The sequence below is a fragment of the Mastacembelus armatus genome, chromosome 21, assembly GCF_900324485.2.
Source record: "Mastacembelus armatus chromosome 21, fMasArm1.2, whole genome shotgun sequence".
In the NCBI taxonomy this organism is placed as follows: Eukaryota; Metazoa; Chordata; class Actinopteri; order Synbranchiformes; family Mastacembelidae; genus Mastacembelus; species Mastacembelus armatus.
The window spans coordinates 25228509-25251800 of NC_046653.1; the positions used below are offsets into that span (position 1 = coordinate 25228509).

The 23292-nt window shown below is 42.0% G+C and overlaps 1 pseudogene; it reads right to left on the reverse strand.

The window, feature by feature from the left end:
- Positions 1 to 695: 695 nt before the first annotated feature.
- On the reverse strand, positions 696 to 7551 carry LOC113123169 (uncharacterized; annotated as a pseudogene).
- Between the last annotated feature and the right edge of the window lie 15741 nt (positions 7552 to 23292).

The window sequence follows — 23292 nt, forward strand, 5'->3', positions numbered from 1 at the left end:
ATAATGTAACAGATACCAAGAACATCTCAGTCCAGGCCAACCAAAAGCCATGGCTGATGGGGGAGGTCTACAGACTCCTGAAGGCCCAGAATGCTGCCTTCAGATTTTGAGATGGGGGCCCAACCTGTCCCATGGCATCAGAGAAGCTAAGAGGCAACTCCAGGACAATAACCTCTTGTTTCAGCAAGAGCAGAGACATCCAGAGCCTGTGGCATGGAGTACAGACCATTACAGAATACAAGCTCCCACTGCAGACCTGCCACAGTACCATCTCTCTACTGAATGAGCTCAACAACTTCTTCGCTCACTTTGATGCATAAAGCAGAACTCCTGCACAGAAGACCCCACCCCCAGTGACCTGGCGTTGACACTGTCCTTGGCGTGAATAAATCGCTCAGCAGGATCAACGCATGCAAAGCTCCAGCCACTGATAATATACCTGGTTGTGTGCTGAGAAACTGCACAGAGGAACTCACAAGTGTTTTCACAGACATCTCCATTTTCAACATCTCATTGAGTCACGCTGCAGTCCCCACATTCTTCAAAGCAACCACCATCATTCCAGTCCCGACTATCGTCTGGTTGCGCTTACTGTCATTCTCATGAAGTGCTTTGCACGGCTAGTCATGCATCATTTCAAGTTTGGACGCCCCCCCTCCCTGGACCCCTTCCAGTTTGTGTATCGGTCCAACCACTCAACCGATGATGGCATCTCCATAGCCCTCATTCATCTGGACAGAAAAGACTCAAATGTGAGACTGCTGTTCATAGACTTCAGCTCACAATTATTCCCCAACAGTTTATTCACAAACTGAACCAGCTGGGACTCAACACCACACAGTGAAACTGGCCGTTGGACATCCTGATTAGGAGACCATAGGCAGTATGGGTCGGCAGTAACCAATCCATCCATCACGCTGAACACAGGGGCCCCTCAAGGATGTGTGCTAAGCCCCCTCATCTTCACTCTGCAGACCCACGATGCACAGGTCCGACCTCTTCATTAAGCTTGCACACGACACGACTGTGGTGGGTATCATCAGCAACTTAGATGAGACAAACTACAGGAGCAAAGTGAGCTGCCTGGCCATGTGGTGCAGAGACAACAATCTCACACCCCTGAGTTAGTTTCACTTCACACTTGGTCTGAATAGGCTCGTTAAGTGACCAAAGGGGGAGCTCAGAAGAGGATCGTTAAGGTCTAATGATGGACTCATTCTGATTCCCGACAGTCTGCAGAACCTGCAGAGTCTGTCGTTCCTGAGAAACATTGGGTTTGTTCCTTAATTTCCTGGGAACAGTTGAAAGAGCAGCCTGGTAGACTGAAAACAGATGTCTGAGTCCTCCACCCCTGTTGAGAGAAGGTTTCTCCACTTAGACATGGATACACTTGGACGTCTCTGACACCTCTTTCAAACCACCTGTCTTCTGTTGGAACTGGAATTTTCTCCCTCAGTTCCGCGTGTTCATTTAATCGATGAATCGGAGGTGTTGAATATACACTACCGTTCAAAAGTTTGGGGTCACTTAGAAATTTCCTTATTTTTGAAAGAAAAACAGTTTTTTTCAATGAAGATAACTTTAAAATAATCAGAAATACACTCTATACAGTGTTAATGTGGCAAATGACTATTCTAGCTGCAAATGTCTGGTTTTTGGTGCAATATCTACATAGGTGTATAGAGGCCCATTTCCAGCAACTATCACTCCAGTGTTCTAATGGTACAATGTGTTTGCTCATTGTGTCAGAAGGCTAATGGATGATTAGAAAACCCTTGTGCAATCATGTTAGCACAGCTGAAAAGAGTTTAGCTGGTTAGACAAGTGTTACGCCCCGGCCTAGGGGTTACCGGAACGTAACACGATGTGGAGTTTTCCTCCTAACCTCTTCCACTCTCAACAAACACAAACGCTAAAGATAGCCCTACTCAAACAAAAACGCTAGATTTAGCCCTACGGTATCATACAAACGAAAATCAATAACAGAAACGCTATAATAGCCCTACGATATCTAATCTAAGAGAAACAACACAAAATCACAGGTCGCTAGCCTGGAAACTCCTAAAACAAACAGGAGAAAACAAAACACAAATGTAGCCTAAATGTCTAAGTATCTCTAATCTAAACAACGAAAATACTATCAATACAAAATCGAAACAAAAACCTAATCTCTAACTAATTAATCACGAAAATTGAAGTCTGCCATTTTTTTTATTTTTTTTTTATTTATAACACCGCAACAGTGCATCGGCCAAAACATTTTCTAATCCTTTTTTATAGTTTTTGATGAAACCTTTCCAGTGCACCCTGACTCTCGGGGTGATATGCACTAGACGTGCGGCGTGTGACTTTGAGCTCTGCCATGACCTGAGCGAAAACTTTTGACATGAAATTGGATCCTTGATCACTTTGAATATGCTTGGGCAAGCCAAATATAGAAAAAAATTTCACAAGTGCCTTGACTATGGCACGAGCTTTTAATGTTCTGAGTGGTACTGCCTCGGGGTATCGAGTGGCAGCACACATTATCGTGAGAATGTACTGGTTTCCGGATTTGGTCTTAGGTAGTGGGCCAACACAATCGATGACGACGTGTTCAAAAGGTTCCCCAATTGCAGGAATTGGTTTTAAGGGGGTCAACAGGAATTACCTGGTTGGGCTTACCAGACACTTGACAAATATGACAGGAACGACAGAATGTTACCACATCGGACTTGAGTCCTGGCCAGAAGAAGTAACGGAGAATACGATTGTATGTTTTTCGTATTCCTAAATGTCCTGCCATGTTGTGGTCATGGGCTAATGTCAAAATTTGGAAACGAAAGGGTTGGGGTACTACTACCTGACAAACAGAGTCATGTACATCACCAGAGCTCGGAGTCCAACGTCGCATCAACACACCGTCATTTACAAAGTAAGACATCTCTTTTACAGTTTTCACTTTTCACAAGAGACATACAGGAAGACAAAGTAACATCATTTTGTTGTGCCTTAATTAGCTGTTCTCTGTCCACCGACAGAGACAGTGTTTTGTCATCAGGTCTTAATTCGACACATACAACTTCTTTTTCACATTTAGGCCTAGGGGTTAACCTGAGCGTAACACGAAGTTGAGTTTTCCTCCTAACCTCTTCCACTCTCAACAAAACACAAACGCTAAGTTAGCCCTACTCAAACAAAAACGCTAGATTTAGCCCTACGGTATCAAACAAACGAAAATCAATAACAGAAACGCCATAATAGCCCTATGATATCTAATCTAAGAGGAACAACACAAAATCACAGGTCGCTAGCCTGGAAACTCCTAAAACAAACAGGAGAAAACAAAACACAAATATATCTCTAATCTAAACAACGAAAATACTATCAATACAAAATTGAAACAAAAACCTAATCTCTAACTAATTAATCACGAAAATCGAAGTCTTTATTGTTGAATACTCATGCAATTTACCTTGGTCCGTTGATGAGGAAGTACACAAAGACGTCTGGAGTGGTTCAGCTGATTATAGGTTTTATTAAAACTATACAGAGCGCTCTGGAGATCAACCCTCATGTGGCACACGGAGAGATCTGAGCTCTAGGTGAAATCTATAGAATGTATATACCTTGTAACTTGGCCACCGCCCTACATGCTAGTACTTTTCCACAAAAGGAATTCGGACCATTACCATATATGGAGTTGTTATTCCCTTTACCTTCCCTCATAGTAAAGACATAGTGAAGAGCGGTGACCCTGTCACATGTCTAAACATATAGGATTACACTACACTGCAATACTAGTCAGAGTGTGTCTGCATTCCCACATTATGAAATAGCTTTGGAAGTGGCAAAGGTGGGAGAATAGCTCTCCTGAGCAGCAGTCCGTGGGCTTCTTATCGTTCTTCCGGGAAGTGTTGGACCAATCCCAGAAGTCCAATCCCCGGGCTTCCTACGTCCACGCCCACTCCATCCTCAGTCACACCCACACACATACACACACACGTAATGGGGAGGGCCAATAACACACAACCACACACACATAATGACCACTAGGGTCATAACACAAGCAATAAAACTGACCTTCCTTTGAGCAGGTTGAGTATCTGGAGCATCACATTTGTGGGGTCGATAAAACGCTCAAAATGGCCAGAAAAAGACAACTTTCATGTGAAACTCGACAGTCTATTCTTGTTCTTAGAAATGAAGGCTATTCCATGCGAGAAATTGCCAAGAAACTGAAGATTTTCTACAACGGTGTGTACTACTCCCTTCAGAGAACAGCACAAACAGGCTCTAACCAGAGTAGAAAGAGAAGCGGGAGGCCCCGCTGCACAACTGAGCAAGATAATTACATTAGAGTCTCTAGCTTGAGAAATAGATGCCTCACAGGTCCTCAACTGGCAGCTTCATTAAATAGTACCCGCAAAGCACCAATGTCAACATCTACAGTGAAGAGGCGACTCCGGGATGCTGGCCTTCAGGGCAGAGTGGCAAAGAAAAAGCCATATCTGAGACTGGCCAATAAAAGAAAAAGATTAATATGGGCAAAAGAACACAGACATTGGACAGAGGAAGATTGGAAAAAAGTGTTATGGACAGATGAATCGAAGTTTGAGGTGTTTGGATCACACAGAAGAACATTTGTGAGACGCAGAACAACTGAAAAGATGCTGGAAGAGTGCCTGATGCCATCTGTCAAGCAAGGTAGGGGTAAACATGATGGTCTGGGGTTGCTCTGGTGCTGGTAAGGTGGGAGATTTGTTCAGGGTAAAAGGGATTTTGAATAAGGAAGGCTATCACTCCATTTTGCAACAACATGCCATACCCTGTGGACAGCGCTTGATTGGAGCCAGTTTCATCCTACAACAGGACAATGACCCAAAGCACACCTCCAAATTGTGCAAGAACTATTTAGAGAAGAAGCAGGCAGCTGGTCTTCTATCTGTAATGGAGTGGCCAGCGCAGTCACGAGATCTAAACCCCATTGAGCTGTTGTGGGAGCAGCTTGACCGTATGGTATGCAAGAAGTGCCCATCCAGCCAATCCACCTTGTGGGAGGGGCTTCTAGAAGTGTGGGGTGAAATTTCTCCAGATTACCTCAAAAAATTAACAGCTAGAATGCCAAAGGTCTGCAATGCTCTAATTGCTGCAAATGGAGGATTCTTTGACTAAAGCAAAGTTTGAAGGAAAAAATTATTTCAAATAAATATTATTTCTAACCTTGTCAATGTCGACTATATTTTCTATTCATTTTACAACTCGTGGCAAATAAAAGTGTGACTTTTCTTGGAAAACACAAAATTGTCTGGGTGACCCCAAACTTTTGAACGGTAGTGTAGTTGAATATTAAATTTAATAGAACACACTGAATAAAGCAGTTACAGAGCTCTGGGTGAAACCTTCCCTAGACAATAACACACTCTCTGGCAGGGCAAGACTGTAGTATGTGATACAAGACTGCCTATCTTTCCCTGACCCAGTGATAATATCCATCCATCCATCCATCTTCTATACCCGCTTTTCCTGGTTCAGGGTCACGGGGATCTGCTGGAGCCTATCCCAGCTCTCTCTCGGGTGGAAGGCAGGGGTCCAGTGATAATATTACAGATTGAAATGTGCAATCTTTAGGAAGGAAGTTGGCGTGTTCCTCTCCCATAGGTTGAGAACGGTGGGATGCCCTGGTGTAACACTGTTGCTATGCCTCCAGGCAGAGGTCAACCTGTCCTGCAAGACAGAGTACAACAACAAAAGCAACAGGCACATCTAATCTGATGTTATGTCTAGTTCACATCTTGCACTGTAAGAAACTTTGCAATTACCGATAAACATGTTCATCTCTAAGCTGCTACTGTTTTTCACATACCAAAGGCTTCATAAGTATGACTGTAATAATGCCTTATGTCTTAAGCTATAATGTAATAAAAGTAATATACTAATGCCTCACACCTTAAGCTATAATGTAAGAAAAGTAATTCCCAAACGTATCTGTCCAAAATGTGTACTTCACTGTCTTGAAAAGAGTGTCCTAATTCCTCTAAATGGAGGTGCACAGCTGACTGTGGTCCTGAGGAGCTGCTCCTCCTGTGCTGGGCCATCCTCCTGTTGAGTGGCTGTTTGGTTTCTCGAATGTAGAGTCCTGAGCATTCTTCCTTACGCTGGACAGCATACACTACATTGCTACTCTTTTGTTTTGGAATCTGGTCTTTAGGGTGAACCAGTCTCTGTCTCAGTGTGTTGGTGGGTTTGAAGTGGACTGGTATCTGATGTTTGCCAAAGATCCGTTTAAGCCTCTCAGAAACCCCTGCTACATATGGAATGACCAGGTTCTTTCACTGTGGGTCTTGAGGCTCAGTTGTGTCTCTTGTTTTTCTGCCTGATGTGGATGTAACCTAACCCCTAAGCCCACTTGGGGTAGCCACAGGTTTTGAGGGCTGTCTTCAAGTGAGTGTCCTCCTTTCTCTTGGTCTCAGTGGAGGCAGGAATGTTGTTAGCTCTGTGGCATAAAGTCCTGTTGACTCCCAGTTTGTGTTGCAATGGGTGATGGGAGTCAAACAGAAGGTATTGGTCTGTGTGAGTGGGTTTCCTCTATACTTCTATCTCTAAGTTCCCATCAGACCCAATGATGATCTCACAGTCCAAGAAGGATAGCCTGTTCTCTTCGGTGTCCTCTCTGGTGAATTTGATGTGTGCATCTACTGCATTGATGTGATCAGTGAAGGCTTGAACTTCCTGTGTTTTGATTTTAACCCAGGTGTCATCCACATATCTGAACCAATGAGTTGGTGCTGTTCCTGTGAAGGAGTTGAGAGCTTTCTTTTCTACTTCTTCCATGTACAGATTGGCAACGATGGGTGACACAGGGGAGCCCATAGCGCAGCCATGTTTCTGTCTGTAAAAGTCACCTCTGTATGAGAAGTATGTGGTGTTGAGGCAAAGTTCCAGCAGCAGGCAGATTTGGTCTGGGTTGAGGCTGCTCCTGGTAGAGCGGGTGCTGTCCTCTTTTAGTCTCCTCCTAACAGATGTTAAAGCATCGGTGGTGGGGATGCTGGTGAAGAGGGATGTAACGTCAAAGGACACCATAGTTTCATCTCTTTCCAGTTTCAGATGTCTGACGCTGGAGGCAAATTCCACCGAATTCTGAATGTGGTGGTCTGTGTGGCCTACCAATGGAGCTATGATGGCGGCAAGATATTTGGCAATGTTATACATCACAGAGTTTATGCTGCTGACAATGGGCCTGAGGGGGGCCCCTTCTTTGTGTATCTTGGGGAGCCCATATAGGCCAGTGGTGGTCTCCCCTGGATACAGTCTCTAGTATGTGGTTCTGTCCAAGGCTTTGTTCATTTCCAGTTGTTTTAGACAGTCTATTACCTTCTTCTTGTAAGTGCTGGTGGGGTCTCTTTTTAGCTTTTCATATGTCTGTTGGTCTTCCAAGAGCGAGGTTACTTTTTCATTGTAGTCTGTAGTGTTAAGCACCACTGTGCATCTCCCTTTGTCTGCTGGCAGGATGGTGATAGTCTCGTCTTTAGACAGGGATGACAGGGTGGGCCATAACTCTGTACAACTCATCTCTGTGTGTCAGATAACACCATGGACTGACTGTCTTAACTGGCAATACTTGCACACAGGTTCTCACTTTCACTCTCTTTGAAATCTTTTGCACACTTATAGTATATTGTTTTTTGTATATAATTTCTATATTCCTCTATCTTTTTAAATAATTTCTTATATTTTTTCTTTCCTTATAAGATCTATGTTTATGCTGAGTCCCTGTAATTTGCTGCTGCAACAGCGGAATTTCCCAGTTTGGGATGAATAAAGAATTTCTATCTATCTTTACCCTCAATGGGTCTCATTAAACTCTCAGCAAACATGACAACTTCAGGAAACTCAGAGTCTGCGGGTGTTCTCCAGAAAAGAGGGTTTAACAAACTCAGAAGATAACCCTGAAATCTGAGTTGATAAACCCTGAGATGGGAAATGAGTTTTTGGTTCCAGAGCAGCTGGACAGAGTTAGTTCAGTCAGCCCTGAGTTGATTAACTCTGAGTTAACCGTCGGCACATCCCAGAGGGCAAACAGACTATGGGCAGAGTGAGAGGAGTCCTTTGTGATGGTGTCTTCTGTCGTAGACAAAGCTTCCTGTAAACATTCTCAAACTTAGAAAGTAAAGTTCTTTTTCAAAGCCCTTAGGATGAAGAGGTGCTCGTAAGCCTTCTTGACCAGGCTGAAACAGTTGGTTTTCGAAGTTAGAAGTAATTTGAAGCTGGCGACATGCTCCATCACTGCTCCATTGATATGGTTGGGTGCCACATTTATCCTCCCTGAAGTCCACAATGAGTTCCTTGGTTTTCTTGGCATTGAGCAGCAGGTTGTTGTCAGCACACATCATGCAGCCAAGCGGTCCACTTCCTCCCATTAGTCTGACTCACCATTGTCCTTAATCATCATCGTGACATCATCTTCAAACTTCATAATGATGTTGGAACCATATACAGGATTTTCTTGGGTGAAGAAAGACTATAGAAAGAAACCCAGCACACAGCTTTGTGGTACTCCAGTGCTTAACGTGATGGTGGAGGAACAGTAGGGACCTGTTGGTTAGAAAGTCCAGTAACCAGCTGCAGAGTCATGTACTAATGCCCAGGTCTCCAAGCTTGGTGTGTAACAGTGTTGAATGCTGAACTAAAATCAAGGAATGGCATTCTGACATAAGTCCCATTATTGTCCAGATAAGAGAGAACAGTGTGCATCAAATTGGTGTGGCTCCAGGGTGGTGGGGAGACAAATCTTAAGGTGTGCCAGGATCAACCACTCAAAGCACTGTTTCCTGCATTTCCGTGTTCATCACAAATGTCATCGAAATGTGCAATCACACAATTTTCACACATCTCTGTTCTGTTTTGTGCCCCCCTATCTCCCATAATATTGTTCTGTCGTCCAGAAGTGGAGAATAAAAACCAATGGTAAAACATAGGAATACAAGTGAAAAACTAAAACACATTAGAACAGTTTTTCAACTCCTGCATTACTGTTCCTTTTGAAATGATGTCAGTGTGTTTACTTGCAAATGTATTTTAATTGTAATCTAGGTCTTCTCTCTTTCAGTGCATATAATAATTCTTATTATAATAATTCTAATAGAAATTTCTTATGTTTACTAGATTAGTTCAAAAGCATATGCATTGTGTTGTAGTCAAATAAAATACTATTCCAGTCATTGTGATAATTTTTAAAAATATTGAATTGTTTTGTCAGCTAAGTGTATTATCACATACTTCTTCCATAGTATGTGATACAAACACAAACTACAACCTCCAAAATGATCAACCAGTTGAATCAACACGTCTCTGAAACAGTTTGGCCACAAACTGAACATTATCACCTTCATGAAGGAGGATTTATTACAGGACTGTTGGATTAGACTGACAAAGTTATAGTTAGGTGGACCTAATAAACTGACAATGGAGTGTTTATACTTTAACAATACACCCAGATATGATGCCAATATGAAAATATTCAGTCAATTAACAGTTAAGCCACAACAAACTGGAAACACAAGAATCAAACTGACAATTAGAATCAAACTGTATTTCTGGGTTCTGCAGCAAATTGCTTAGTTAGTAGTGATTACATAGTGTAGTTGAAGCTGATAATGCTCTTTACTGTGATTTAGGGTTTTAGAAACATCTTTACACTCAATACTTTTCAAGGCTCAGAGAAATCCCATCTCTGGTTTATTCTGACACTAAACAATGACTGTACAACAGTTATCAGTGTTAGTACATTAGACTGTTTTACCTGGACAGAACAATTTCCTGAGGTGTTTATAAATTTCTTTCATTTTTAGTCCATATATGATTGGATTAAAAAGAGGATGATACAAAATTGTTTGTAAGGACATTATTAAACGCACAATTTTCGGAAAATCAGTTTCCATTATGAATAGAAGTACATCAAATGAACCCAAACAGGAAAAGTTGATCAGAACAATCAGGTGAGGTAAACAGGTCTGTGCAGCTTTTCTCCTGACTTCTCTACCACTTCGATAGGTGATTATAAATATCCTTATGTAGGTAAAAAGGATGAAAAGTACAGGGAGAATTAAAAGATTAATAAAACACATCAGTGCATATATCATTAGCTCTCCTGAACCCTCACAGTACAGTTGGCTAATTGTGCTATTACAGATAATACCTTTGACATTAAACTTACATAGTTTAGCAACACTATCCATTCCAGTTATCACTGCTAACTGACCAGCAGGCAGAATCCAAGCTACAGCCAGTAAAATACAGATGTTTGTTTTTGTCATGATAGTTGGATACTGCAGCGGTTTACATATAGACACATACCTGTCATAGGACATGGCTGCCAACAGTAAAAACTCTGAACCACCTAAAGAATAACCAATTTGAAACTGAAAGAGACATACAGGATATGACATGATCGGTTTTTCAGATAAAACATCAGTTAAAATCTTTGAGTAAAGAGCAGTGCTGAAAAGAACAGAGTTCAGTAACAAAGCTGCAATGAAAATGTACATAGGCTCATGGAGGTTTTTGTGAATCACTATCAGACACACAATAGTAGAATTACAGCAGATTATTAGAATATATGCTGTAAACATGATCACAAAATAAACAAATCTGTATTTGTCCAGTTCCACATATGCATCAATAGTTATATATGTTATATTTAGGTTATTATCCATTAAGGTTTAAAAACAAAGTGTTAATGACAAAGACTTGAAGTATCAAAGCAAAGATCACATGAACATATTATACAGTATATCTGTCATTGGACTGTCTAATGTATTCACTGATACCCGACCTTGACATGAACTTGTGTGTGTGTTGAAATATTGCAACAAATACAAACCTCCACAATACAAAGTGAACTGTTTGACTCTGTGGGTTGATTTTTATCAGCTTGTTTCTCCCTCCATGGATCTCATTAAACTCTCCACCAAGAGCTGTCGTCATGTGAACAACATCTGACTCTACAGGCCTGAACCCGTGGAGGCCCATGGTATAGCTGACACAGGCAGTTTCCTATGGTGCTAATGTGTTGGGGGCACAGAGAAGGATAAACCTTCAGCATGGTCTGTGGACTGTGACCTCCACTACAGGCATATGGACACTGCAACAATTAATATGTCCATATGTGCCTGAGTTGCCATTACTCTCCTACACTGTAGTGGGCGCTGTGGACTAAACTACTGCAAACACACAGGAAGGCTGCTGTAGAAATAGAAAGCATCCATCCATCATCTATACCCCCGTACTCATAAACAGGGTCACAGGCATCTGCTGGAGCCTATCCCAGCTCTCTTTGGGTGAAAGGCAGGGGTCCACCCTGGACAGGTCACCAGTCCATCACAGGGCCACATAGAGACAAACAACCTCACACACTCACACTCACTCCTATGGGCAATTTAGAGTCACCAATCAACCTGACATACATGTTTTTGGACTGTGGGAGGAAACCAGAGTACCTGGAGAAAACCCACGCAAGCACAGGGAGAACATGCAAACTCCACACAGAAAGGTCACTGATGCGTTTCAAACCAGGAACCTTCTTGCTGTGAGGCACCTGTACTAACCACTCAGACACCAACAATGCTGCCCTGTAAGGAGTATTATTATTATTTGTCTCCCACTGCCGAACGGGGCAATTTTTGAAATGGGTCCCATGGGCGAGAACTCACAAAATTTACCACAGGCATCTGTTACCACGGTGAGCAGTCACAGACATGGCCACCCTTTAGGTCTTGTGATGTGTAAGTCTTGTGGTTGGCATGTAGTTTCAGGTACACACACCAAACTTGGTAGGTGGATGGAACTGTTAACTTACAGTATGCTGTTCTGTTCTATATGTGTTCAGTTAGTCAAATATCTTTTATTGTGTATTAGAAGGAAGCTAGAACTTTTATTTTGTTAGTATGTGGTCAGTGTGGGAGGGAAAAAAGTTAATCAGTTGTTGTTCTGCCTATGTGAATGGCAAAAGCGGGAGTTACGGATCAGAAATAAAAGTTTGTGTTCTTACTGAGTAACAGGAACTCCCCAGTATGAACATTTTTTGCATATACATCACTATAGCCATACCCAACAGGAAGTGAGGTATTTTGGATTGGAGATATTAACATACTCCTTTTACACCATACATCTGATTTGTATCAGTTTGTATACATGATGTCGGTATGTTGCTCATGTAAAATTCCAAACAATTGTTTTGATATGTTGTAATATGACAAAATGCTGTTACAATGAATTTTGATACTTCACCAAATAAAGGAAATGTGTCATAAATTTAAAATGCATTCCTTGATAAACACCAAACTTCAGTGGTTACTGAGAACGTCTATGATGATATACACATGTGCAACATCACAGACTGACATAGAGCCACCATGTGGCAAGCTAGCAATTACTGCTTCCTGTGTTTAAAGGTTATGAAATTTGGCATACTCTCATTAGTTCTATACATTTGATGGACATCCCATGTTGAGAGTGCAATATTAGATGGTGACCTGTCAGGGCTTGCGGCACTAGAGGTGCTCAGGCCTGTCACTTTCAGTCGCGGCTATGTTCTTAATTCTGTCTACTCTTAATCCACCTTTGGACTATTCAATAGCCACCCTGGCATGTGAAGCCACAGCACACTAGGGCTATACTATACTAATTACACTGGCAGCCAATTTATTTCCTGCCCAACCAAAGCTATTTCCACATGGCCTTTGTCTTCTACAACTCCACAACTCTTTCTTAGAAGGGTGATTCTCACTGTGACCTTTCAAGTTAATCCCATCATTTGTTAAAAACACCCACTGTTTCCATTTCACTGGTATTTCTTCAGCCTCAACTTGGAGCACACAGTAGTGAAGCTTGAGAAGCTCCTAAACACACTCTGAGAACCCCAGGTAGCACTGCGTCCAGCCCTGCCAATATAGATTTTGCTGCCAAGCCATAAGCAGTTCTTCCATCCTCAATCCTTGGTCTTATTAAAGCTATATAAACCCTTTTCAATGACATAAAATCTGCTCACCAACTTAACTGATGAACATCTCATAAGATCATTACTTTATTGCATTTACCAGTCTCCCACTCCACGTTTTATTCATGATAACCTCCTGACCTTTTGCCGACCCCAAAACCAAAATGTCTGCTCTATCATTTCCATACAGCTTCAAACCTTCTCCTCTCCAACTCACTCGTAAAAAATATTAGCTTGTTTATTTTTGTTTTTCATGTTTTATTTATTATTACCTGATTTTCAGTCAGGTTTTAGGCCCCATCACAGCACTGAAACTGTACTCATCAAGGTGACAAATGACATTCGTCTAATCACCGACGCTGGCAGAGTCTCTGTCTTAGTACTGCTGGATCCAAGTGCTGCATTTGACACAGTAGACCATGTGATCCTGTTACAAAGGTTAGAGGACTGGATAGTCATCTCTGGTACTGCCCTTAAATGGTTTAAGTGCTATTTTGAAGACAGGAAGTATTTCATTGAAGTTGGTAACTGTGTCTCAGACCAAATGGCGTTGACATGTGGGGTCCCCCAATGGGTCCATCTTGGGACCCATTTTGTTCAATCTTTACATGTTTCCTTTAGGTCAGTTAATACGTACCATAACGATGCAGATGACACTCAGATTTACATTTCACTCACAGCTGGTGAATATGGACCAGTCGATTCACTGTGCAGCTGTATTAAACAGATCACTGTGTGGATGCAAAACAACTCTCTCCAAATAAACAGTGACAAGACTGAAATAATCATCTTTGGGCCCCAGAAACAAAGAGAAAGTGTCAGCAGTCACCTCGAGTCACTTTCTTTAAAATTTAAAAATCAAGTTAGAAATCTAGGGGTAATCATGGACTCAGACTTGAATTTTAACAGCCACATTAAATCGATAACATCGTCAGCTTTTTACCATCTCAAAAACATTGCCAGAATCAAAGGGATCATGTCTAAACCAGACTTGGAAAGACTCATCCATGCATTTATCTCTAGCAGGTTAGATTACTGTAAAGGCCTGTTCACGGGGCTCTCAAAATGAGCTGTAAGGCAGCTACAGTACATTCAGAACGCTGCTGCTTGGATCCTGACTAGAACCAGGAAGTACAACCACATTACTCCTGTTCTCAGATCTCTGCACTGGCTTCCTGTCTCTCAGAGAATAGACTTTAAAACAGCACTGCTTGTGTATAAGTCTCTTCATGGCTCAGCACCACATTACATCTCTGACATGCTGATGCATGCAGAGAAGCAAAACAGCTGCAGCAGCAAAGGAGAGTGAACTGGTGTGGGACAAAATTGTTGTTTGAGTCAATGGGTCAGTTTGACATGATGCAAAGTCCTTTGATTTACCACTCACCACGCTTTGTTTCTATAACAGGAGCTACAGGTGAAACAGTGGTGGGAAGTGACTAAAGTTTATGTTCATTTAGGTGCCAAAAGCACCTGGAAGCAGCTCACAATTACATAAGAGAGCATCGTAGAAACACCTTTGAACGCTGGTTGATCTAAACTGTATGTAATTCAAGTTCAGTCCAGTGAACTAGTACAAATACTGCAAATAACTACAGTGTGAGCTGCAGTCATTTGAAAATGCATTGTGAAGAAAACATTTTCAGATTTAAGTACTTTGAATACTTATGTATTTTATAAACCACATGCTCCAGTACTTTAACTCAAGTAATATTTTGACTGAGCAATGTTTACTTGTATTAGAGTAATATTTGACCAGGAGGATCAATACTTTTCTCAAGCAATGAAGTTCAGTACTTTATCCCCCACTGTCCAAATGAATTTTCAGTAGAGCACTGTGGGAATTTAAATAAAGCATGTTTGGCTAATTACTTTATTAATCTTTTATTAAACTACTTTGTACTGAAATAGGGGTTAACATAATGGTAAGGGGGACTCAGGGAAGTAGAATAATATAGAGCAGTAGTTCTAGACACAACAGGATTTTGTTTGTGTTGTGTGACTGTATGTCTCAAATAGGAACAACGTCCAAGGAATGGGGGTTACTGGCCCAAGGAGTGGGGGTCGCAGGCAGAAATGAAATGATAAAATAGTGAAGTTATAGTGAAGTAAATGAGTATATGTGAGAAGTAAAAGTGAAAAGCCTTTGGTTTGGTGACCGTTTTTCCCGACGGGGAAAAAGAAAAAGCCTGGGTTTAAAGGCCTTGGTGGGGATGAGGTTGTTATGACCCTAGGTCATTGTGTGTGTTGGTGTGTTGTTGGCTCTCCCCTCCGTATCTCGTGTGTGTGTATGACGGATGCTGAAGTGGGCGTGGACGTGGGAAGCCGTGGATTGGACTTCCGGGATTGGTCCAACACTTTCCGGAAGGACTATAAGAAGCCCATGGACTGTTGTTCGAGAGAGCTATTCTCCCACCTTTGCCATTCCCAGCTATTTTGCTAAAGATTTCAATTTCGAGTTAGTTAGTTAGAGATTAGGCTATATTTAGCATTTTTGTCATTTGATCTTTTGTTTGTGTAAAATCGTAGGGCTCACGGAGCATTTTTGTTTGAGTAGGGCTATCTTTAGCGTTTGTTTTCCATTGTTCGTATAGAATCGTAGGGCTCACGGAGCGTTTTGTTTGTTTTGTACATTCTGTATTGTATTCTGTATTTTGACAGAATAAATATTTCGTTAAGTATAATTAGTATTTTCGTGTTTGTTGAGAGTGGGAGAGGTTTGGAGGAAAACTCCAACAATCGTGTTACGCTCCGGTTAACCCCTCGACTGGGGCGTAACATAGATTTGGGGGCTCGTCCGTTGCGTTTTGCGTTCCGTCGTCCGTTTTTTTGTAGTGTTTTTCCTAGCCTGATAGGTAAGTGTAAATTCTATTTGTCTGTTTCACAGTTTTTTCTTTTGTGGTGGTGGCAATATGGAGTTCAAGTTAGAGGACTTTACCTTGAGTCCAACTTTAGATAAGTTGGATAGGTGCCGAAACGCTGATTTGGTGCTGATCGCCAACTTTTTTGACATACATGTGCCAACAAGCGCCAAAAAGGAGGAGATAAAACAACTCCTCATAGCAAAGCTGACGGAAAGGGGGTTGTTTGGTGGGCCAACTCCCACAAATGGAGTCGGGCTGGGTGATCTGGCTGGTGTTCCTACCCCACCTAAGGACCTCCCAGTCCAAACTGGACGAACAACTGAGGAGTTGGAACTCACTCTGAGGATTCGGGAGGTGGAACTGCAGAACAAAAGGTTGGAGGTGGAAGCCATGCACCTTAAGGTAAGGGTTCTGGAGTTGGAGCAGGGAGTCCCCCCTTTCAATCACCTATTTCACGATCCCACGAAGGCTTTGATGTCAGTAGGCACATTGCATTGGTACCACCTTTTAGAGAGTCGGAAGTGGACTCTTACTTCAGTGCATTTGAGCGTATAGCTGCCACCTTAAATTGGCCAAAAAATGTGTGGTCTCTGTTGCTACAATGCAAATTTGTTGGAAAAGCCCAAGAGGTATGTGCATCGCTATCTATAGACGATAGCTTAGATTATGATACAGTTAAAACCACAGTCCTCCGTGCGTACGAGTTAGTGCCTGAGGCTTATAGGCAAAAATTCAGAAACTGTGAAAAAACTGCCACACAGACATATGCAGAGTTTGCGAGAGAAAAAGGCATTCTTTTTGATAAATGGTCCCAAGTATATTCAGAGTGATCAAGGTTCTAACTTCATATCAAAAGTTTTCACTCAGGTCATGGCAGAGCTCAAAGTCACACACCGCACGTCTAGTGCATATCACCCCGAGAGTCAGGGTGCACTGGAAAGGTTTCATCAAACACTGAAAAGTATGTTACGAAAGTTTTGCTCCGAGTCAAGTCGAGATTGGGACAAAGGTTTACCATTGTTGTTGTTTGCCGTGAGAGAAACTTGCCAAGAGTCGCTAGGATTTAGCCCAGCTGACCTCGTTTTTGGCCACACTGTGCGTGGACCGTTGTGTTTGCTCCGTGAAACATGGCTCTCAGAGAAGCCAAGCCCTGAAAAGAATATTTTGGACTATGTTAGTTCATTCAGAGAAAGACTACATCATGCTTGTGATGTAGCGCGTGAGTCATTGTCAAAGTCACAAGCCAAAATGAAGGACCATTATGACAAAAAGTCGGTTACACGGACTTTTCAGCCAGGTGACCGCGTGTTGGTTCTGTTGCCCGTTGTTGGTTCTGGCTTGCAAAACAAGTTTTCTGGCCCTTACGTAATTGACTGAAAGTTTAGCGAGACTGACTTATTTAGACACGCTGACAAAAATTTTTGAAAGGTTAAAACAAGCTTCCCTTACGCTTAATTTAGCCGAGTTCGGAAAAGGTATAGTGTCCTACCTAGGTAAACAGGTTGGCCAAGGCCATGTTTTCCCCATTGCTACCAAAGTACAGGCAATCCTTGATTTTCCAGCCCCTCTGACACGCCGTGAGCTCCGCCGTTTCTTAGGAATGGCCGGATATTATTGTGCATTTTGTAGAAACTTTTCCGAGGTAGTAGCTCCTCTCACGAGCTTAGTAAGTCCAAAAACTCCATTTCAGTGGTCAGAGAAATGTCAGTCTGCTTTTGAGGCCGCCAAGGCTCTACTTTGTAGTGCTCCTGTACTAGCTGCCCCAAACTTCACCCGTCCATTTAAACTGGAGGTGGACGCTAGTGCTCTCGGAGCAGGTGCTGTACTCCTACAGGAGGATGATGCGGGCATAGACCATCCAATTTGTTACTTCTCAAAGAAATTCAAGAAACACCAGCTACATTACAGCACCATTGAGAAAGAGGCATTAGCCTTGTTATTAGCCTTGCAACATTTTGAGGTATATATTGGCTCCAGTTCACAGCAGACCCTCATCTTCTCTGACCACAACCCGCTGGTATTCCTGACTCGGATGCAAAATAGTAATCATCGCCTTATTCAATTCAATTCAATTTTATTTGTATAGCGCCAAATCACAATACAAATCATCTCAAGGCACTTTACAAAAACTAAAACTGAAAACCCAACAATTCCCTTATGAGCAAGCACTTGGCGACAGTGGAGAGGAAAAAACTCCCTTTAACGGAAGAAAAAAACCTCCAGCAGAACCGGGCTCAGTTTGGGTGGCCATCAGCACAGCGATAAACAGCTCCAGGACCAGGGACACCTGCAGAAGGTACAGAGAGAGAGAGAGAGAGAGAGAGGGAGGGAGAGAGCACAAACTAGGGGAGAGAGAGAGCACAAGGTCAGTAACATTCAATGGTGGAATATACATGAGGTGGGAGAGAAGGGGGGGGGGGTTAGGGTAGGGGAGCTCAGTGCACCGATGGTCCTCGGGCAGTCTAGGCCTATAGCAGCATAACTAACTAAGGGATGGTTCAGGGTTGCCTGAAGCCAGCCCTAACTATATGCTTTGTCAAAGAGGAAGGTTTTAAGTCTAGCCTTAAAAGTACAGAGAGTGTCTGCCTCCTGAACCCAGTCTGAAAGCTGGTTCCACAGGAGAGGAGCTTGATAGCTAAAGGCTCTGCCTCCCATTCTGCTTTTGAGAACTCTGGGAACCACAAGTAGGCCTGCACTCTGAGAGCAAAGTGGTCTATTGGGATAATATGGTACTATGAGGTCTTTAAGGTATGAAGGAGCTTGATTATGAAGGGATTTGTATGTGAGAAGAAGGATTTTAAATTCTATTCTATATTTTACAGGGAGCCAATGAAGAGAAGCCAATATAGGAGAAATATGATCTCTCTTGCTAGTTCCTGTCAGGACTCTGGCTGCGGCATTCTGGATTAATTGGAGGCTTTTTATTAAGATATTAGGACATCCAGATAGTAATGAGTTACAGTAATCTAGCCTTGAGGAAACAAATGCATGGACTAGTTTTTCTGCATCATTTTGAGACAGGATGTTCCTAATTTTGGAAATGTTGCGCAGGTGAAAGAATGCAGTTCTAGAAATTTGTTTTATGTGTGAGTTAAAGGACATGTCCTGGTCAAAAATAACTCCAAGGTTTTTTACAGTAGTGCTGGAGGCCAGGGCTATGCCATCTAGAGTAGCTATAATTTTAGAAAAGTTATTTCTGAGATTTTTAGGCCCAAATATAATGACTTCTGTTTTCTCCGAGTTTAAAAGTAAAAAGTTACTGGTCATCCAAGCCTTTATGTCAGTTAGACAGGCTTGAAGTCTGGTTAACTGGTTTGTGTTAACAGGTTTAATAGATAGATATAACTGAGTGTCATCCGCATAGCAGTGGTAATTAATAGAGTGCTTCCTAATGATATATCCTAAAGGAAGCATGTACAGGGTGAACAGAATCGGTCCTAGCACAGAACCTTGTGGAACTCCATAACTAACTTTTGTTCGTGTGGAAGGTTCATCATGGACATGAACAAACTGGAATCTGTCCGATAAATAGGATTGGAACCACTTTAACGCTGTTCCTCTGATACCAATCACATGCTCCAGTCTCTGTAATAAGATGTTGTGGTCAATGGTGTCGAATGCTGCACTAAGGTCTAGGAGGACAAGTATCGAAACAAGTCCATTATCTGAGGCTAAGAGAAGATCGTTGGTAACTTTCAACAGTGCTGTTTCTGTACTATGATGTGCTCTAAATCCTGATTGGAAATCTTCAAATAGTTCATTCCTGTGTAAGTGGTCTGATAGCTGCTTAGCAACAGCTTTTTCTAGGATTTTAGAAATAAATGGCAGGTTGGATATTGGTCTATAATTAGCCAAGACACCTGGATCAAGACTAGGCTTTTTGAGTAAAGGTTTGATTACTGCAGTCTTTAAAGGCCTGTGGTACGTAGCCTGATACTAGAGATAAATTTACCAAGTCCAATAAAGATGAGTTCATTAATGGCAGGGTGCCTTTAAGCAGTCTAGTCGGGATGGGGTCCAAGAGACACGTTGATGATTTCGATGAAGCAACTACTGATGTAAAATCAGAGAGATCTATAGGAGAGAAGCAGTCTAAACATAACTGAGGTCCTACAGATGATTCAAGAGCTACTGTAGTAAAAGATTCATTTATTGCAGGTATAGGAAGCATCTGCTGAATTTTATCTCTAATAGTTGTGATTTTATTTGTAAAGAAACTCATAAATTCATCACTGCTGAGAGCTAAGGGAACACTGGGCTCAACGGAGCTGTGACTTTTTGTCAGCCTGGCTACAGTGCTGAAAAGAAACCTGGGATTGTTCTTATTTTCCCTCTATTAGTGATGAATAGTATGCAGTTCTGGCTTTACGGAGAGCTTTTTTATATGTTAGTAGACTGTTTTTCCAGGCTAGAAAAATTTCCTCTAAGTTTGTGGAACGCCACTTCCTTTCCAGCCTTCGTGATGCCTGCTTTAAGATACGAACATGTAAATTATACCATGGGGCTAGTCTTCTCTGAATCACTAACTTCTTTTTCAGAGGGGCTACAGAATCAAGCGTTTCACGCAGTGAGGTTACAGCGCTGTCAACAACATGATCAATTTGGTAGGGAGTAGGATTAAGGCAGCTGCCCTCCACTATGTTTATACTTGGCATAGATGCAAATAAAGATGGAATCATTTTCTTAAATTTATTAACAGCATTGTCGGATAAACATCTGCTGTAGTGGAATTTTCTTCCAGACGCTGCATGATCCATCATTTTAAATTCGAAAGTTATTAAAGAATGATCTGACAAAACAGGATTTGGGGGAAAAATTATTAGATGTTCAATTTCGATGCCATAGGTCAGAACAAGATCAAGGGTGTGATTAAAACAGTGGGTGGGTTTATTAACGTTTTGAATGAAACCAATTGAATCTAATATAGAATTAAATGCAATGCTGAGGCTGTTATTTTCAACATCTACATGAATGTTAAAATCTCCCACTATAATGACTTTATCTGATCTAAGCACTAAATCAGACAGGAAGTCAGGGAATTCAGTTAAAAACTCTGAGTAAGGAACAGGTGGACGGTACAAAATGACAAGTAGAACTGGTTTTTGTGTTTTCCAGTTTGTATGTGAGAGACTAAGACTGAGGCTCTCAAATGAGTTATAACTGTTCTGAGGATGAAAGTTTAATAATAAGTTTGACTGGAAGATTGCAGCTACTCCTCCACCTCGACCTGTGCTTCGAGGAACATGATAATTTTTATGACTGAGGGGGGTTGATTCATTCAGACTGACATATTCATCCTGCTGTAACCAGGTTTCAGTAAGATAAAGTAGGTCAATTTGGTGATCAGTTAGGGAGGAGGTAAGTGTAAATAAATTTGACAGCTCACACAGGGACAAAAGGTGGCGCTGGGTGATTGGAGGGCACTAATGGGTCACGTTCTGTCTAGTTGGGATGTGGATCAGCTGAACGTATGAACCAGAATCTGAAAACTAAATTGGCCAAAATCTGTGCACAGACCAAATTGAATTGGATACAAGCATTGCCTATAGCATTAATGGGTGTAAGGGGGACAGTGAACCACATCACATGGGTTCACTCCGTATGAGTTGTTGACAGGGCGCCAGCTTCCAGAACCGGGAGCTGGACTGCAGTTTGAGGAATATCCAAAAAGGGGGGTATAGACCGTGTTGTGATCAACTAAAGGCTTGTCAGCTTTCTCCACACAGGTGACGGAGACGGCGAAAGGAGCAGGGAAGATTAAGGAGGATCCCAACACTACGAAGTGGGTTCTGCTGAAGAGCGTCAAAAGAAAGTAGACTGAACCAGACCAAAAGGGGGAATTGTGGGAATTTAAACAAAGCATGTTTGGCTTATTACTTTATTAATCTTTTATTAAACTACTTTGTATTGAAATAGGGGTTAACATAATGGTAAGGGGGACTCAGGGAAGTAGAATAATATAGAGCAATAGTTGTAGATGCAACAGGGTTTTGTTTGTGTTGTGTGAGTGTATGTCTCAAATAGGAACAACGCCCAAGGAATGGGGGTTACTGACCCAAGGAGTGGGGGTCACAGGCAGAGACACAACAGCAGTTGGGAAATTCCTCAGCATGGACCAATCAGTACAAAGGAGGAACTTGAGACCCTGCATTCCATTCTTAATGTATAGACTACTGGGTCAGGGAGAGTGAGGTGTCAGAATTCGTGAACTGACAAAGAATACTGTTGGTGTTAGGGACAGTCTGACCCAGAGCTCTGTAATGCTTTATTCAGTGAATGTTTAATAAATATAATCAATTGGACCAAGAACATCTTCTCCAGCGCATTTGATTAAACAAACGCGCGAGGATTTGAATGCCTGGTCCTACAGCACGCAATTATGATTCCACGCTATATATTTTCAAGGCTTCTACTCGGTTTGGGTGCTTCATCAATGACCAATCACAGCAGCTCTAACACCATCACTATGGCAACGTCACCGCTACTCATTTACTCACTCTTCTATCAGTCTCATGCTCTGGGCCAGGCAGGTGAATAGAGTCATCATTTGTTAGCAGTGTGGAGCAGTGAAAATATTGATAACACTAACTGAAAGTGAAAATGTCGTGCTCAAAACTGGCCGTTAAAAAAAGAAAAGCTGATTTTGAAAGCTGTGAGTTTAGAGTGAATGGACTGAAAAATATGTAATCGTGCTCCCTGTGGGAAGAACAAAACCAATGTGTTTAATCTGAAACAAGATTGTAGCAATCACCAAAAGTGGTAACGTGAAATGCCACTATGACACCAAGCATGAACATATTGAACAAAATTACCCTCAGATCACAGTCCGGGTCCAGTCCTGGTCCAGTCCTGCTTTAGTCCTGGTACACAACTCAGTTTTTGTCAGATATTTTGATGAAGAAAAGGGAGAATTTCATGAAAATATTGAGTCTCACAAACCTCCATGGACACACAAGGGGGAATGACATTTATGAAGCACTGACACACATGCTTAGAGACAGAAATACCTGAAGCATGTTGTTTCCATTGGTACCAATGGATATATGATTGGGAGAGAGGGGATCAGTGTCACCTTTGAGAGCTCACTATCCTGACCTCATGGCACAGTGACTGGCCTGCATGACAGCTTCTGGAGACTCAAGAGGAAGGTGGAAACAAATAACACCAACAAGTCAAGGGGGTGAGCTGGTGAACATAGTGGAACATTTAGCAGCTAAAGAGCCAGAGATTTTCCTCAGGAGGTGGTGGAGACCAAACCCAGAGCTAAAACAGTGAGGGAACACTAGACTCAATTCTAAGGCCAAGCTAAGACAATTATATATTATGGCTCTTCCATGAAACTGGACGACTCACAAGATGTGGATTTAAAAACAGAAGCAGCAGAGGCTGAGATGTTGTGGCTTTCAGTTTCCAGTATGGATCAAAGCAAAAAACCTCTGACCAATGTCACCC